General features: G+C 46.5%; 1 protein-coding gene and 1 long non-coding RNA gene across 3 annotated transcripts in view; one reads left to right on the top strand and one right to left on the bottom strand.

Annotated features, from left to right (window-relative positions):
- SMYD3 (SET and MYND domain containing 3) overlaps nt 1-19,339 on the bottom strand; it is a 694,896-nt gene that overhangs the window by 205,796 nt on the left and 469,761 nt on the right. The gene's annotated exons all lie outside the window — the stretch shown is intronic.
- LOC115287993 lies at nt 6,723-17,422 on the top strand. The gene is made up of 3 exons (XR_003906773.1): nt 6,723-6,739; nt 10,725-10,884; nt 17,167-17,422. It is a non-coding gene; the product is annotated as an uncharacterized LOC115287993 (long non-coding RNA).

Here is a 19,339-nt window from a genome sequence, read left to right on the forward strand (position 1 = left end):
CTGGACTCGGCTGCTGGTGATGGCTGAACAATACAGTCACTGTGCTTAATGGGGTGGACTGTCTGCTTCAAAACTGTTAAAGTGGTAAAATCTGTTAGGTGTATTTCACCACAGTAAAACCAACCAACATTAAACTCAGCTATCTGATCCTGCATCCAGAGGCTCACTCAAAATGAAAAATCCACACATCTCCTCACTTTTGCGGCTGAGGAAATAGTTTCCATCTACAACGTAGAAAGAGATCCAAAAGGATCTGCCAGTTCTGGTTGGTGCAACATCTTTCTCTCAGCTTCTTCCGGCTGCTCCCTCACTTCAAAAACATAAAATGTTAGAATGGTTTCCTTCACGCTTCTATCTCTAAGTCACATAAGTGGCAATTTTAAAGTAGAAATTGTACTCGATCCTACACCCAGGGAAAATCTGCTCATGCTATTAAGTGCTTCATAGCCCACCCTTCAGGGGCCACTCTGTGATTACCATTCTTTACACCCTTCTCCTGATGCCTCCTGTGAGGTTCACGAGGCAGAGACTGGCCCAAGTATTGAAGGCAGCAGACTCAGCTTACAGGGAGCCGGGACGCTGGGGCAGAGGTGCACGCACAAGAAGGGCAGGGGTGGGGGAGCGAGAATCCTAAGCAGTCTCTGCACTGTCAGCATAGAGCTCAATGCAGGGCCTGAACTCGAGAAATATAAGATCATGACCTGAGCTGAAACCAAGAGTCAGACATGTAACTGATGAGCCACTCAGGCGCCCCGGCACTTGGCGGCACCTGGGCTTCTTATTAACCTGCTGTTCTGGATGTGCTGGATGGTGAGAGGGGAGGTGGGAGGGTCACTCCCGCTCAGGATCGGCCCTTTGGATCACCGTTCTTTCCCATTCTGTCCTCTGGAACAGGCACCTTCTCCAGGTGCATCTTGGAGGCAGGAGCTCACAGGCCCGGACCTCAGCAGCCCCCTCACCACCGTGGCCACCTCTGCTCCTGTTTGGGGCAGGACTTGTACTGCTCTGATGCATTTCTGGCCTCATTTCAGAAACAGGAAGGACCCATCATAAAAAAGATGGCATTGTGCCCTTAGTCGAGAACACGTGTAGTTAATTCACCAATCATTTCCCCTCCTCCACAGGCACGATCACAAACTGGTTGGCATGGACTGACATACAGTAAGAGGTGCCGAAATAAAGATAAAATAAAAAGATACTGTTAAAAGGACTCAGGTAAAAGCTAACTTTCAAGAAACATTCTTTAACACTACAAATAAAGAAATAAAAGACCTCCTTTACCTGGACACTCCTGATGCCCACTTACTAAGCAAACTGCCATGATTCTCGATGCTGCCTACCGGAGGGGCTCCGGACCTGGGGGCCACCCGGGAGGCCCAGAGACCACTGCCGTGGTGTGGAGGACAAGGTCCACCAATTCGTGCACTGTCCGCACGACTGCCACTTGCCTGACAAGTTTCGAGCCTAAGCCTGCTTGTGTACCTGCACGATGGAGGGAACAGTAAAACACGGAAGGAACAGTAACTCGTGGCAGCTCTGAGGCTCCAACAGATAATTTACACTAACACGGTGATAAATCTTTACAGACCATACAAATAAGTACTGTGGGGCTGGGCAGTTCTGAGACGTTACTCTGTATTCTCTTGGTGTCCCTTCTTTCTTTGGTTCCTGAGGGGGCACTTCTCAGTGCTTTAGGGGAGGCAGGGGAGGGAGCTGAAGGGCTAGATGAGTAGGGCCTGGGCCCTGATTCTCTGGAGCCCTGCCGCCTTAGAGCACAAGCTCCCCACGAGGACGAAGTGGGTGAACAGAAGGGCGTGCATCACCACGGACTCCCACGGCCTATGCGCAACAAGGGCGCATCAGAGGGCCACCGGCCTACAGAGGCTGAGAGCCCCAGGCCCCTGCTGGCTTGGTTCTGGGCAGGACCCCAGAAACTAGAGAGGGAGATGAGGTTTTCCACAAACCCAGTGGAAAGAGACAGCTTCAGAGAAAAGATTTCAAATGTGCTTTCTTACACATTACAGTCTTGGGACTGAGATTTATACCCATTACCACATCTAATCTTCCAACACCTAATAACTCTCTGGCTGTTAACAATGCTCAATGCATTGACTGTCTAATTAATTTTCTCATTTTACTTTAAAAATATATATACATGTGAGCTATCTTCTCTGACTAAACCCACACAAACACACTGAGGTGCTCTAATGAAAAGGGCTCTGGCAGGCACGTTCTGAAATGATTTCTCCATGCACTAGACACAGAAAGAATGTCAGTGAAGCCCTGTTGGCTGACTGGTGACAAATGGCCCAGAGTGGCTCTCCACCTCCCCAGACCCCAGCCATTAACAACATACACCAGCCAGCTAGCTGGCTAGGATCAGGGGCATGCTGTGTTGGGACGAATGGACCTTTTCTCTGTGCGAAGTTAATGTGTGTGCATAGAACAGAGTTCATGGTATGGGTGTGACTTTAAACGCTGTGAGCTAACCAGCTGAGGATGATGCAGATACACAGGAGGGCTGGGCATCTGTCCATCTAGTTCCAGACACGGTAGGAATTCAGATATCTGATAGTGTTGATAGTCGGAAGGTACAAGACCTCTACCTCCAAGTAGGAAACATAAAATAGAGGGAGCTGCCACAGATGTGGCCAGGTCCCGATTCAGGAACGCAGCCAAATCTAGAACAGTATGCAGAGCAAGGGCCGGCTGGATTCCCAGAGGCCCCATCCACCTGGAGATGGCGCTCCAGACACAAACCGCTCAAAGCCTGCAGAAGGTAGGCAGAATGGGGAGGAAAGGGCTGTTTATCAGCCGTAGGCTTGAACGTCCTCAATTCCTCCTTCCTTAGCAAGTTGTTTCTGTACTTTCAATGAAGGAGTCGGCCCCACATTCTGAAGCGCTAACATGACCTACAGTCCAGAAAGTTCTGACTTATGAACCAGCACGATGACGATTACATCAGCTGGGGCAGAATGCCACAGAGTCAGTTTGGGGTGTGTGTGTGCATGGAGGGATCTTCTGGGGGTCCGTCGCAGTCGGCTCTGGTGCTCTCGGGCCCTGTGAACTAGGTTCAGGGCATGGGCTCTAAACAAAGAAATAATATACTGGCCCTACACGAGACACCAAGGGGATTTATTTAAAAATGCCCAGTATGGGCAGCCCGTTTTCAAAGGAGAAGCAAAAGGAACAGGAAGAGAAAGACTGGTCTGTTCCAAGACATCTCAGGGCAACTGAGGCCCCAAAGTGTTAATCACTGGCGATCCTGGGAATGTCATGGGGTGTGGGGATGAGGGATCGCTAGAGCACTGACCTCACTGTGAACTCAGGTGTGAACATCTTCCTATGGCTGGAATTGCTCAAGCTTCTCCGCTGCACACGCTTTGTGCTGTAAGACCCAGCCAGCTCCCTCTCTCCTCAAGAAGCTTTTGATAGATGTTAACAACTAGTGTTTTGATTAGCAATGCTCTTTCATCTCATGTGATCTCATTTCATCTCAGCCTTGAATCAGCACCGGTGGGGGTTCCTGTCCCTGAGAAAAACTGAGGCATGGGCTGGTACGGGCGCACTGTGTGGTAAGGGACCCCTGCCAGGTCACTGGGCAGCGCAAATGGTGTGGCCCCGCAGCCCCCTCCTCCAGAGGCTCCGAGCACCCAGCAGCACCAGGCAGCGAGGGTGCTGGGAGGGTGCGAGGGCAGAGGAGGAAGTACAAAGGCAAGGCTGCAGACTGGGGCAGGCCCAGCCGCTATCTGGTGCATCTTCACGACGCCCTGAACTGCTGTGAAGAGATAACAGCTTTCTTTGGCGGGGGCTCAGACGGCAGGTCGTGCGTAGGCCCTTTTCTGGCAACATCCCGACAAACCTCTCTCCGATCGGAGCGAGCAGCTTGACAATAACGTAGTCTGTAGACAAGGAAATCCTTGGCATGGCATCCCTCCAGGGAAAACCTAACGCTGAGCCTGGGCCAGGGCTGCCCGCACCTGCCAGCCAGTGAATTCCAAAGTGCGCTGTCACAGGTAGTGGCCCCCCCACGTCGGGCCTGGCTGCCGGCCTTCCAGCCGCAGAGAAATGGAGACCAGGGAGCACCTTCCCGCTGACAGCCCCACTGGGGTGACCTCCCTCACATCTCTCAACCGCCTTTTTGGAGGACACGGAGATCATTAACCCTGCACACAAAGTGTAATGAAGCTCCGTTTTCTGAACTCCCAGGATGCTGAAACCTGATGCTCTTATAAAGACATGCTTCTTGCTCAATAAATAGTTCCAAGTCAGTGACCTAGGGACTCATGTCTGAAATACAGCTTGACATCTTCATTTTCATTACTGTTTTATTTAATAGCTATGATTCTAGTAAGAGACTGTGTGACCTCACACAGGATGGAAGTAACAAATGTTGGTGGAGATGTGGAGTGACTGGAGTCCTTCTGCACTGCCAGGGGAACGTGAAAGGGCAGGGCTGCCGTGGAAGATGGTCTGTTGGGTCCCCAGGGAACTAAACACAGAACTACCGTACGATCCAGCGATCCCACTGCTAGGTATACACCCCTGGGAATTCAAAGCAGAAACTCAAACAGATACTTGTACGCCAATATTCATGGCAGCAACCTTCACAACAGCCAAAAGGTGGAAACAACCCAAATGTCCAGGGACAGATGAACGGATAAAATGCGCTGCCCACGTACAATGGGCTATTATTCAGTCACAAAAAGAGGTGCAGTTCTGACACCTGCTATACCATGGATGACGCTTGGAGACATTACGCTGAGTGACAGAAGCCAGACACAAAAGGATCAACAGAATCCTCCAATTAGAGAGACAGAAAGTAGATGAGAGATGAGCAGGGGGTGGGGGGATTACTGCTTAACGGAGCACAGTTTCTGTTTGGAGTGATAAGAAAGTTTGGGAAATAAACAGTGGCGATGGTGAGGCGCCTGGGTGGCTCAGTCGGTTAAGCCTCTGACTTCGGCTCAGGTCAGATCTCACGTTCGTGGGTTCGAGCCCCGCGTCAGGCTCTGTGCTGACAGCTAGCTCAGAGCCTGGAGCCTGCTTCCGGTTCTGTGTCTCCTCTCTCTGACCCTTGCCCTCTCATGCTCTGTCTCTCTGTGTATCAAAAATAAATAAAACATTAAAAAATTTTTTAAAAAAACCAGTGGTGATGGTTATGCAACACGGTACATGTAATGAACTGTACATTTAAAAATGGCTAACATGGTAAATTTTTTTACATTTTTTAAAATGTTTTATTTATTTTTGATACAGAGAAAGACAGAGCATGAGAGGGGGAGGGGCAGAGAGGGAAGGAGACACAGAACTGGAAGCAGGCTCCAGGCTCTGAGCTAGCTGTCAGCACAGAGCCCGACGCAGGGCTCAAACCCACGAACGTGAGATCTGACCTGAGCCAAAGTCAGAGGTTTATCCGACTGAGCCACTCAGGTGCCCCTAACATGGTGATTTTTATGTTCTGTATATTCTACCACAATAAAAACAAACAAACAAACAAACAGGAAACTAAAACCCAAGAGAAAACAGTATGGAAATTTAAAAACAACAATATATACAAAGAGCTCACTCAAGAGGGAGGGGGGAAGGGGGTGATGGTCATGGAGGAGGGCACTTGTGGGAAGAGCACTGGGTGTTATATGGAAACCAACTTGGTAATAAACTATATTAAAAAGAACAGTTTTAAAAAGAGTCATAATGACACACTCTGTCATAAAGTTTACTTCCAAAGGTAGATAAGACACAGGACAGTGAGAATACTCACAATGCTAACTTAGCTACATTATATAGTATCTGTTCTGGACCGGGAATTCCTATACAGGCTACAACCAGATTAACGCCGGTAATCCTCACCATCAGCCTTTGACCAGGGGCCGGGGGGGCGGGGGGTATTACCCCACTTCCAAGTTAATGATTCTGAGACCCCTAGAGGTTAAGTAACTTCCCTAAGGTCACACAACTAGGAAGTGTCAGAGCCTGGATTTAAACCTAAAAAGTCTAGACCCAGAGTCTACATTCTAACAAGGCTCCTCTTGTCAGTACAGAAGATATGAAAGTGAATAAAACAAAACAAAATAAAGACAAAAACAGAAACGACAGGGATATATAAATAATTGCCGGCTAACTCAAGTTAAGGAGACAGATACGGGTTAATGAGACCTACGTGTTCCTCTCTTTTCAAAATCAAACATTAACTGTTGAATAAACAGCACAGGACACCGCGGATCTTCTGGGCTCAGCAAGTCCCTTCAGGAAGATGAAGAATGGAGCAGGAAAGGGGCTGGACTTGAGGTGACAAAATCTGGTTTTAATTCCTGGCTCCGTCACTTACATCATCTGCTTATTCACTTGGCAAGCATTTACAGTCTGTCCGCTGGGCACGGCCAACGGCTGGCTGGTTCACTCAGGGTTTCAAATCCTAGTTCCTCTGCTGTAACATGGGCAGCATTATATCAACCTCACAAGGTTGTTGTGAAAGTCAAATAAGATAAGCTGTGACTGTCCTTGACCCCCGTTTGCACTGAATAATAGTCCACTGAAGACGTTTTCTCTTGCTTAATTCCTCAGAATGCAGATTCTTGATAATGATCAGACGTATAAACCTTGGTGCTTGTTTTTGCAATGAAAGCACTGTGCCTGCCAGACTGAGGACAGACACACAAACAGCTGGCTGTTGTCTCTGCCCCTCCCTGTTTCCTACCCTGGAGCCAGCCAGGTGATGACATATGGAGCAGCCCAGGTAAGTGTCAGTTCCTTTTTTTCTTCTTCCCAGAAGAGGTGGGAAGAGGAGAGGAGAGGGGAGAAGGGAGAAAGGGAAAAAAGGACATGGAAGAGGAAAAGGAAATGGGATGTGAAGGCAGAGGTCGGGGAGGGGGTTGTGGTCTACAGCGGCTCGCAGCTTCCACTTCTCTCTAGAGGATCAACCAGGCCCCCACACTGGAAAGGGCAGGAAACTACTTGGGATGCAGGCCTGGGTCTAAAGGACTCATCCTTGTCTCCCAATCACCGCCCCCCAGCCCCCGGCCCTGGGCCACCACCAGACACACACTTAAATTACGGTCCTTTAGTCTGGCAACCCGGCCAAAACAGTCATTAAGGAGTGTCACCTCCAGAGTGTTCACCAATCAAGATAAAAGAGAACTCAAATCATTGGTTATTCATGGAGTGCATTTTGTCTAGTAAACTGCAGGATTCTGGAAGGCAGAGAATATGCTTTGATATAACATTGTATCAGTGAGTATTTGTTAAGTTCATCCTTGATTTATGCAAGGATGCTCTGTTTTCCATCCAAAAAATCATGTTTCTTTCAAATATCTTCTGTATAGATGAATGTCTAGGAAACTCAGACTGATCTATTTCATCAAAGTAAAATTTTACTTAATTTTTAAAGTCCTATGTGACAAGGGGAAAAAGCCACCAACAGACAACATACATACATCATTTACTCGTGCCCTGTGAGATGTGGCCATTGGCCTCCACCTCTGACACGGGTGCAAGGCAAGGTTAACACCAACGATACTCCTGCGGCCACCAGACAGACCCACGGTTTAGGATCACTGCAGGTCAGTTTTGAACACTGCCTTCCAACCTGTTCACCTGAATTTCACTGTAATTTGTTAGTGTGAATGACGCCTTGGAAAGTGTTGCTTCTGACTGGTGAGGAAGTTATAGTTCAATAGGAGATGAATTACACCAAAGAGAAATACGCAGGCCAGTCCAAACATGCCTGCCCACCTACAAGTTTGATTCCCACAAGCACTGTCTCTTCTTGCCAACCCATCTTCAACCTTATAGACTGCAGATGTTTTGAAAGTTTCTTTTTGCCCTGGGTGCTATGAAGAGACCGTGTCTAGCCTCCTTCTAGAAACCAAAGGATATGAGGAATTCATCATGATTTAAAGACAGGGAATTTTTACTTTAGATATCCTTGCCAAAATCGAAGACACATGCCTGTTCCCATCATGTGATCCCCGGTTTTGCAAAGCTGTGGTTTGAAGACAGGAACAATAGTACACCCATCAGCAATGATAAACACTTCATGGGGAACATGGAAATATTTTAAATGATTTTCATGATCCTCTTTTGAACTACAAATGGCAGTCAAACATAGGTCACATCTGAGTGATCTTCCGAATCACAGGCCCTACCACAAGTAACCTTCACAAATGGTTCCTTTCTTTGCCTACCAAGACTCATCTTCTCTGAGCTGGCAGCCAAGAGTGGACCTGGGATCCTCTGGATCTTTCTGTCCCCACTTCAAAATAAGGGATTTAGACCAAGGCTCTGGCAGTTCCCTTTCAGCTCTGGTTCTGGATAATGACCAAGAATATCAAGGTGTCTGGTCCCTGCCACACCCTCTCTTTCCATGCCACAGTCTCGATCCTTCTTCTGATTGAATTTGCTAAAACCAAACCCGTGATTTGTGGGGAAAGCAGCAAGGTGAGCCCCCAAGGAGACCATGCCAGATGTGAGGCAAGATTCCAGTCTGAAGGACAAGACCATTGTCCCCTTGCAAAGTAGCCCCCAGAGTTGGTCCCGTGCATGGCTCGCAGAGAAATGTCTCCGTTTATCACTGTGCAATGGAAGTGTGTTGTGCACCCACCCGTCAAACAGCAAACTTGTATGAAGGGTAAGGGAGAGTGAGGGACAGCTACAGGTAAAGAGGATTGGTGGGCAGGTCTTAGGAAGACCTACAGGGGAAGGTGGTAACGGGGACACGGAAAGAGGAGGTGAGGGTGTACCAGCACACAGAAAGAAATGGAACCAGAACCAGAAATATGAAAAAGGGACATTGTCCTTTGGGCTCGAATTCATACTTCATTAGGCTTTGGGGCTATCTCAACAGAACACAAGGTTCTTCCCTGCTTCTCAAGCCCATCTGGGGGCCTCAGGCAGATCCATGCTACCACAGCGCCATCTAGTGGTGTGGTGGGACTTGGTGTGACCTAACCAGGATTGTCTAGAAGTCCGTCCATACTGGAAACAGCCCAGGCAATACATGCAGGAGACAAGACCTATTACCAAGGGATGCGTGGCATCTTTATGTCCTGTGGATTGCCTCTTCTCAGAACAGGTGGGCATAACTTTACATTCCACATTCCGAAAGAACCATTCCCCACCTTTTTTTTCCCCATGAGCTCAGCTATCAACGAAATTTTTAATGAAAAAAACCACTGCCCTTTAAGATATATACTTGTTCTAGCAATATAAAACTACATTCCCTATTTTTCTAATGATTGATTTTCAGCATCTCTTAAAATTAGAAAGATGAAGGTCATGAAATATGCGCGTGTTATATGTGACAGGAAGATTTCACATACAGTCGTAAGTACTGGTATACAATTTTGCTGCTTCCTCCAGTTTTCCCATTAAATTCCCGTAAGAAGTTCTGACAGTGTAAATCTCAGTGATTTATCGTACAACTGATTACACCAGGAGTATCAGAGCCCAGGACATGGGGCTCTGTCAGTACTCCTGATTTTTCTGTGGCTTCAGGTATGACCTCTGGGAAGCAACATAGGGTGGCACAAAGTGCACGCTTTGGCTCACATCTCGGCTGGAATTCAGGCGCTACCACCTACTGAGTGACCTTGAACTTGTTGCCTGCCTCATTCCCATCTGTACAATGGGAATGCTAAGAATGACTTCACAGGACTGTGGTGAGGATTCCGTGAAAACAGATACACAAAATGGCCGGCACAATCCTGACCTGAAAGAAGCACTGGGTACATATTCCTTCTTTTTCTGCTGCCCTTTCCTGAAGGAGCTAGTAGAAAAAGGACAATTCTTAAGTTTAGTCAAAGTATCATAGTCAGACTGTTTCTCAAAACCACAAGATGAGAGAGAAGAAAAAGCCTTCCAAGATTCTGGTACTCTCCACCCCACGTAGTTGAAAGTCAACCAATTAATGAGCCCTAGGGTGAAGATGAAATTCTGCCAGCCACAGGACCTGGGAGAGTTCATAACACACTTGACTTTAATTCATGTGTACTATAATCCTGTGGGTTAAAGGGCCATAAAAGTTGTTCTGGTTTTTCTTATACTTCAAAGGAAGCAATTTAATGGCCATGAATTACAGTCTCCTGATTACACTGTAACTATGAAACACAACTGTTCTGGTATGATTTCCAGCCTGGCTTCTTTGCCAAAGGAACTTCAAGGAAAGAATTTAAACAAAATAACCTTTCCAGGCTTTCATCCAGCCTCCTCCTGCAGGAGACTCTATCCTTGGGAGCCCAAGAACATGTGTGCACACAAGGAGTGATGTGGGGTTTGGGATGAGAACAGGGAGGACTACAGTGTTGAGTTGGGGTGAGGCCAGCCCATTAAATGGGAAGCAAGTAAACACTGTTCCCTGGAAAGACCCATGTGATGACAGATGTTGCCAGAAAAAAAAAAATGGGATCACAATGAAAACATATAAAGGGAGGAGAGTCACATTAAGAATGAAAAAAGGAAAGAAGAGAAAGGCTTCCCAAATGTGGGCTCTTCTTATCTCTCTACCATTTCTGAATCAGGCTGAAACGGCAGGTCAAAGATATTCCCATGGTCCTGAGACTTGGTAGAAGTGTACATTTTTTGCACAGTAGTAAAGCAAATGCTTATAGCTAGGAAGTAATCATAAGCAGTGGAAGAGAAGACTATACTTGGAACTGAATTTAAATCCTGAGAACTGTATTTCTGACCTTGGACCACTTCCCTCTATATTTGTTTGCTTATCCCAGATAGGGACAGTAACCTGTCTCCATGAGGCTCGGTCATGAAGCTGAAGCTGGAGGGCGTGAGAACAAACACTAGGCCAATCCGCCTTGATGGGCTCCACTCCTCATCTCACAGGCCTGGGCCCCAGGTCAAGTTTTCTGCAGCTGGCCAATGTGGCTACGGGTAAGGATGTAAAAAGAGGCACCTTTAAAGAGGTATTGTATAAGTAAAACATAAATATCTTATTATAGAATCTTTTCACAAACAGAATCCTATGACAACTGCCAAGTGGGAAAGAAAAGGGAGGCAGGAAGCCAAGTTCTTAGAAGAAGGGAAGACACAGAGGCAGAGAGAGAGAGACAGAGAGCGAGCGAGCAGGCTGTTGGAGAAGCTGGTCGGACAGGGTGGGTGCTAGGTATAAAGATGACAGGCAGACCCACGCATCCTACCAAAAGGCAGCCAAAGCCTGTGTCCCCATCTCCCACATGGAAGTTCTAGGTGATGATATGAAAAGTCCTTCTGGCACATCTGCCTTTCCATACATGTTGAGAAAATGTATGGGGGCGCCTGGGTGGCTCAGTCGGTTAAGCGTCCAGCTTTGGCTCAGGTCATGATCTCACAGTTCGTGGGTTCAAGCCCTGTGTCGGGCTCTGTGTTGACAGCTCAGAGCCTGGAGGCTGTCTTCAGATTCTGTATCTCCCTCTCTCTCTGACCCTCCCCTGCTTGCGCACTCTCTCTCCGTCTCTCAAAAATAATAAAAAACATTAAAAAAAAAAAAAAGAAAATGTATGAGAAAACTGGGTTGTGATAGCCACCCATGCATAATTCTCACTTTCTCTAAGAGGACTTCTTATGATACAAGACATGGGCACCAGGGAACCTTAGCTAGCTTCTGCTATTAGGGAGCTTGTTAATGTTTAGTCAATGCCAAAGAACAGCTGGTTAAGTCAATGAGGTCTGTTTCCAAGATACCTTAAAAATGTATCTTGGGGTACTTGGATGGCTCAGTCTGTTAAGCCTCTGACCTTAACTCAGGTCATGGTCTCACGGTTCTTGAGTTCAAGCCCTGCATTGGGCTCTGTGCTAATAGCTCAGAGCCTGGAGTCTGCTTGGGATTCTGTATCTCCCTCTCTCTGCCCCTCCCCTGCTCATGCTCACTCTCTCTTAAACATAAATATTGGGAGGCAAACCATAAGACTCTTAAACACTGAGAACAAACTGAGGGTTGATGGGGGCCAGGGAGAGGAAAAACGGGGTGATGGGCATGAAGGAGGCCACTTGTAGGGATGAGCACAGGGTGTTATATGGAAACCAACTTGCCAATAAACTATATTAAAAAATAAATACGTAAAAAAATATATATATACATATAAAAAAACTAACACAAATTCAGCTTCAGCCTTCCTGGTGTGTGAATCAACGAACACGTAAATCGGCCGCAGGTACCGAATGCTGACCTGTCTCATGTAACAAGACACCTGTCTTCTCCGCCCACTGAGAACCCAAACGGAGCACATACAACCCAGAAGTGAGCCGTCTGTGAAGGAGCCTTCCATGCAGACCCTCTACTAAATTAATCGTACTTAACATCATAAGCACAATGAACACATAGTGGCAGGACTGCCGATGACCTGACAGTGAACAAAATAAAGAAGTCTGCAACCTCTAGAACCTAAAAGCAATTAACATCATGAAATTCAAGAGCAGAAACAGCCAGAGCTCAAGAAAAGAAGCGGTGTGATGTGTGGCCAGGAGAAGAGACGGATGACTGTTTCCTCAAGACCTGTCCCCTTCCGCCGTCCCTCCTACTGTCACTGTTAGGTACTGAGGCACGAGGGAGCTTTCGCTCCTGGTCCAGAACTGAGGCCAGTGTGCTACCCCACCCCCCACAGCCCGTGGAGCCTGCTAGGGAAGCTGCCGATGGTTGGCACCTGACCTCCTGCCCCAGGCTCACTAAGCACAAGGGGGCTACGGAGGCTCCCGGCCACACCGCCTTTCCTGGTCTGCAGAAAGCAACAATTTGAAGGGCGTGTCTGTCCTTGGCCTTGTGGAAGGTTTGTGTTAAAGGTGAAGAGTGAATCCATGGGTGACGGGACAGGGTGTTTTGCCTTTCCGGAAGGCAAGGATCTGGGGCGCTCGCCAGAAGGGAGTATGGCATCGGTTCCCAGGTAAGAGCGACTTGGGCAGCCTGTTTTCTGGTCTCCGCCCTGCCTGCCTGAGCAGGGACTAAGAGAATGAGAGAGCTGATAAGGAGGCAGTGGCACATCCCACAAGCCACCAACTGTTCGGCCACGGATCCACACGCGTCCCACAGGAGGAGTGGACACTGCAGAAGCAGCTCCTCTTAAGCCACCGTGCTACATACAGCCTAGTCCCAGAGGTGTCCCACTGGGACTGGGGCCAGAAATGCCCACATCTAGCACCTTCACAACAGGGGGAACAGGGCCCCCCAAACCCCCACATGTGCACGTTGTTAGTGTCAGCACTTGGACACCTGTTAGCACGTTAGAGAAGAAGCACCCTCTTCATGAAGAAAAACACCACTTTTCCTGAACCGTCCCTTCCTACGCACCTACTGCCGCACAGGTAATGAAAGGGAACATGAAGTATGGAAAAGACTGGAGATTTAAGTCTAATTTGTGATGGAGAAAAAGAGGTTTGAATTAGATATTAAACTGGAGGTTTGTACTGGACTGGACTAATTTTAATAACCAAACAATGATGAAAAAAACCAAGATAACTGCCCAAGGCCTCATCAAGTTTCTCAAAAGGGGATTAAACACAGAACTGGTAGCAATAAATAACTAAACAAAAAAGTAAATGCTCTAGGAAATAAGAAGCTTCTTAAAACAACAGATTCACAACTCTAGCACTTTGGGTTTCCTCTAGGGGGACAGATGGAAAAGTCAGAGAAGGAAAGGAAGGTAAGAAAAGAATAGAAGATTCTACTTTGTAGGTATTTATCCAAAATGAATGAAATCAGATCTTGAAGAGATACTAACATTCTCACAGTCACTGAGGCATTACTGACAGTAGACACAATGTGGAAACAGCTTACATTTCCACTGAAGGATCAATGGAGTAAATGAATGTGTACCTACATACAAAGGAATATTACTCAGCCTTAAAAAAAAAGGAAATCCACAATATGGGCAATGTGGATGAGCCCTGAGGACATTGTGCTAAGTGAGATAAGACAGTCACAGAAGGACAAATACTGTATAATTCTGCTTACACGAGGTATTGGAAATAGTCAAGCACATAAAACCAAAGGATGGAATGGTGAATGGCAGGGGCTAGGAGGACTTACTAATCAAGAAATATAAACTCTGAGAATAATACTGCATTGTACACTTGAAAGTCTACGAAAAGATCTCATGGCAAGTGTTTTTACCGCAATAAAACTTTTAAAGCAAAATGAACAGAAGAAAAGGCAGAAAGGTAAGATAAGAGATACACTCTAGGGCAATCTGTACTCAGAAGGGAGAAACTGAATGCAGGGAGAACTGAATGAACAGAAGAAAAGGCAGAAAGGTAAGATAAGAGATACACTCTAGGGCAATCTGTACTCAGAAGGGAGAAACTGAATGCAGAGGGTGCAAACTGAAATTTTGAAAAACAACAGTAGTCAGTCAGTTAACAAGCTATTCCCTATGCACAATGGATTGATTTTATACAAAGAAAGAAAGAAAGAAAGAAAGAAAGAAAGAAAGAAAGAAAGAAAGAAAGAAAGAGGAAGAGGAGGAGGAGAAAAGGAGGGGGGAGGGGGAAGAGGAAGAAGAAAAAAGGAAGAGGAAGAGGAAAAAGAAGAGGAGGAGGAAGAAGAAAGAAGGGGAGGGGAGGGGAGGGGAGGGAAAAAATAGATACACGTGTCAGGGTCCCAGCTCACTGAGTGGCTGGTGCTCTAAGATGCAGGCTGTCTGGAGGGGGAATGAATGACATCATAAATGTTAGACAGGAATGAAGTCCCTTCACTTCTCTCAGCCTTTCCTTGTCTGTAAACAGGGCAAGAGAGGAAGGCCGAAGCACTCAGGGCTTCTAAACCTCCATGGCAATGCAGAGCCACACGCTGCCTTGGGAGCTTGTCCAGCCGACCTTACAGTCACAGCAGAAATCAGGCCCTGACCCACATGCCCTCCCTCGGAGCCTGTCTTGGGAAAACATCTGTTACCACTAGGCCACAGGGAGACCAAGAACTCCTTCTACCTTCCACACGTCTACACAAACAAGAAGGGAGGCTGGCCTCGGTGAAAGCCGGCACACCTGAGCTGAGGACTGGCTGAGCCTGAGTTCCTGGGGACGAGGTGGCACATCTCTGTGCTTGCAAGTCCTGAGAGGTCCTGCGGCCTAGAAGGGCTGGAGGAGCGCCAGCACTATTTTCCAAACGCTGAAAAGTAAACACCAGAAGCTCAGGCAACACAGGTGCTTTGGGAGGGAGGGGCTGTGCCTCTGAAGTTTTCCCATCCTTTCTCCAGCGACCCTAGGGGAGGCTTCGGGAAAAGCCGCAAGCCAGGGGCACAGAGCAGCAGTATCTGCTCACAACGCTAGGCACTAGCAATTTCCTACGTTTCTTTCCTTTGTAAATGCCAAAGTCATTTGTTTTGAAAATAAGAGCCTCTCCTTTGCCCTCGGCATGCCGGTTAAGAAATTAAACCACAGGACTGAGTCTGTTTAGCTTGCAGAGTGCGGGCAAGTCCTGTGGCCCCACAGCAGCTTTTCCAGGAGACACAGTAAATCCAGGGATGAAGCGTTTAGAGATTCTGGAGTCAGAGAGACCCAAGTTCAGGTACCAGCCAAGCCACGTGCTGGCAGTGTGACCTTGGGCAAGTCATTTAGTCTTGGTGTCCCCTCCTTAGCTGAAGGAGGAAAACAGGAATGCTGTGAATGGCCTGACCCTACACAGTCAATACTCAGTAAATGTTAACTATAGAAACAGGAGCAAAACCCACAACGGGTCTCCAGGAGATGTAACCGTGGGCTTCGATGGCGTATTACACGCTCAGCATTTAAGGCAGCACCCGTCCTAGTGCTGTAGGAGCCCAGTGCTAATGCCTGACGGATCCTGGTCATGCGGGAAATAACAATAGACAGAAAGTTTATGCCATTCATCTGGTAGCTTCTGGGGCTAGAACCGCTAGAGGACTTAATCAAACTTCACTTAAGTGTCTTTCCACTTCTGGGAAGTGTCTACCATCCTGACTTTCATGCATCCTCATCTGAGCAAGGAGTTTCCACGCTATTTGAAGTCGTGGAAATATTTACAAACACATATGTTTCACTAGAACGCTGATTATTCTGTATTGTGTATATGTGTGTATATATGAACATGCATATGAAAGAGGAGAAAAGCAGAAAATAATACTGGTTTGTATATATAATAGAGTGGGAGAAATAGTAGAGTCCAAGTTCAACTATCTGCTTCTGGGACTGAAGATACAGGAGTCTTCTGACAAGTCCTGACCTTTCTGATCAGGTCTTGGTCTTCTTATTATTTAAAAAAGGAAGGATACAAAAATTAACAATAGAACTCCCCTATGACCCAGCAATAGCACTACTGGGGATCTACCCCAGGGATACAGGAGTACTGATGCATAGGGGCACGTGTACCCCAATGTTCACAGTGGCACTTTCAACAGTGGCCAAATCATGGAAAGAGCCTAAATGTCCATCAACTGATACATGGATCAAGAAGATGTGATATATATATATGTATGTATATATATACACACACACACACACACACACACACACAGTGGAATACTACATGGCAGTGAGAAAGAATGAAATATGGCCATTTGTAGCAAAATGGATGGATCTGGAGGGAGTCATGCTAAACGAAGTAAGTCAGGCCGGAGAAGGACAGATACCATATGTTGTCACTCATAGGTTTAACAGGAGAAACCTAACAGGGGACCATGGGAAGGGGAAAGTGGGGGGAAAGAGTTGGGGAGAGGGAGGGAGGCAAATCCAGAGAGACTTTTGAATGCTAGAACAAACTGAGGGCTGAGGAGGGAGGGGGGAAAGGGGAAGGGGGGTGATAGTCATAGAGAGGGGCACTTGCAGGGAAAAGCACTGGGTGTTATATGGAAACCTACTTGGTAATAAACTATTTAAATAAAAAAATTTTTAAAGGAAGGAAACACTGAAAAATACCTTAAAACTACTGTTGTGGCTCCCAGAAGAACAACTAGAATAAAGGGGTACATCATAAAGTGGGCTGTGAAGCTCTCTTGGCTTTACCCCCACTCAGAAAAAGAGCTTGAAATAACAATAGTAATTTTTAAAATAACATTACAAATGGTATTTGTGAGTATTATAAGATGCCTCTCTCTGTTTTTCTAGATTTCTGATGAAAAACAATGTAGAATCACATTTTCTATTTGGAGCAACAATTTGGTTGTAGTAAAAATGTATAAAATGAATAAAAGTGAATCTTTACTCCTCCTCTCTCTTCTTCTTCACCAGTTTGTGACCAGACTTCACACTAAGGATGAAGCTTCTCTACCCAGAGGAGTAAGGATGGACTTTAACTTCCCAGCATAAATCACAAAAAGGAGTTGTACCTAGCATTTGACCCTGGATAGAGATGTCCACTAATTAAACAGCCAGATCAACATGAATCGAAGCTCAATAATGTCAAAAGGAGAGTCTCTGTGCTGACAGCTCAGAGCTGGAGCCTGCTTCGGATTCTGTGTCTCCCTCTCTCTCTGTCCCTCCCTCGTTCATGCTCTGTCTCTCAAAAATAAATAAACATTAAAAAAATTTTTTTTGAAAAAAGGAGAGCCTACACACAATTTACTCAGCCTCCCTCTCTGGTTTCTTCACTTCCTATTATTTTGGTTTGCTTAAAGATTAGTTCTTGTAGAGAAATGAGTGCATTTTTGGCAATAAGTTAACAATATTATCTTTGTTGATTCATGGAATGAGTACTTATGATGGAGAAAATCCAAATAGGAAAGAGAATAGGAGATGGGGAAAGTTAATTTCTCCATCTTTCAATGCCCAGCATGAAATATTTCTTGGATTAAAGACAGTTGGACCCATGTCCACAGTTTGGAGGGCTAAGGGAAGTGTTCCTAAATGAAGCTGGTTAGAAGCCACCAGATATTAAGTATGGTATATCCTTTATGAATATAAAATTTGTGTCATCTATTTAGACAGTCTGTACTGAAGATCCCAAAATATCAGGCTGAAGAGAGTTAAGGGAAAGTCGTGTTTTCCCCAAAGAAAGCTGTGTTTATCCTAGTTTATCTATGAGTCTTCTAGGAAAACACAGAATGTTTATCATGGAAAGAGCATGTAACCTTCTCCCAGAATCATGAGGCCAGGCGAGGACTGGAGAGGTCAACTTGTCCCCACATGTGACCAAAGGAAAGGATAGTACTGCACTAAAATTAGAAGCTTGCCTCTTTTTTTTTTTAACCTTATTTATTTTGAGGTTGGGGGGAGAGACAGAGAGAGAGGGAGACAGAGAATCCCATGCAGACTCTGCATTGTCAGTGCAGGGAATGAAGCAGGGCTCAATCTCATAAACAGTGAGACAGGGATCTGAGCCAAAACCAAGAGTCAGACTCTTAACCGACTGAGCCCCCCAGGTGCCCCTGGAAACCTGCATTTTCAATAGGATTATATATTTTGAAGTGTAACGGTTTATTAGCAGAACAAAGTCCAAGTACATACAGATAGGCACACCTTGTCCTGTTGCTCCTCACTTAATTGCACTTGCAAGAAACTGACTTTTTTCTCTTTTTTACAAACTGAAGGTTTGTGACAACATACTATTGAGCAGGTCTATTGGCACCAATTTTCCAACACCATTGTGCCCTGTGTCACATTTTGGTAATCTTCACAATATTTCAAACTTTCCCATCATTGTGATATTTGTTAAGTGATCTGTGATCGGTAATCTGTGACGTAAGTATTCTGTTTTAGGGGCTCCACAAACCACAGCCACAGAAGACAGGCAAACATAATCAATAAATGTGTGTGTTCTGACCATTCCACCCTTCAGCCGTTCCTCATTTCTCCTCTTTCCTCGGGCCTACCTGCTCCCTGAGACATGTTACTATCAGAAGTCAGTCAGTTAATAACCTTGCAGTGGCCTCTCTGTTCAAGTGAAGGGAAGGGTCACACATCTCTCACCTTAAATCAAAAGCCAGATGTGACTGAGCTGAGCGAGGAAGGCATGTGGAAGCTGAGAGGTTGAAAGCCAGGCCTCTTCCACCAAGCAGTCGGCCATGCTGTGGATGCAAAGGCAACGTTCCTGAAGGAAATCACAACTGCTGCCCCAGTGAACACACGAATGATAAGAAAGCAAAACAGCCTGACAGGTGATGGGGAGGAAGAGTCCGTGGTCTGGACACAGGATCCAACAGCCACGACCTTCCCGTGAGTGAGAGCCTGACCCGGAGCAAGGCCCTGGCTCCCTGGTAGTGTGGAAAGGCTCAGAGAGGCCGCAGAAGGAAAGTCTGAAGCTGGCAGAGGCTGGGTCACGAGGTTTAAGGAGAGAAGTCGCCTCTGTCAAAGCACAAGGTGAGGAAGCAGGTGCTGACGGAGAGGCCGCAGCAAGCTCTCCAGAAGGTCCCGCTTAGAGAATGAATGAAGGTGTGACGCACAACATCAGATCTCAACGTAGACG

Source organism: Suricata suricatta, chromosome 3, assembly GCF_006229205.1.
Source record: "Suricata suricatta isolate VVHF042 chromosome 3, meerkat_22Aug2017_6uvM2_HiC, whole genome shotgun sequence".
Lineage (NCBI taxonomy): Eukaryota > Metazoa > Chordata > Mammalia > Carnivora > Herpestidae > Suricata > Suricata suricatta.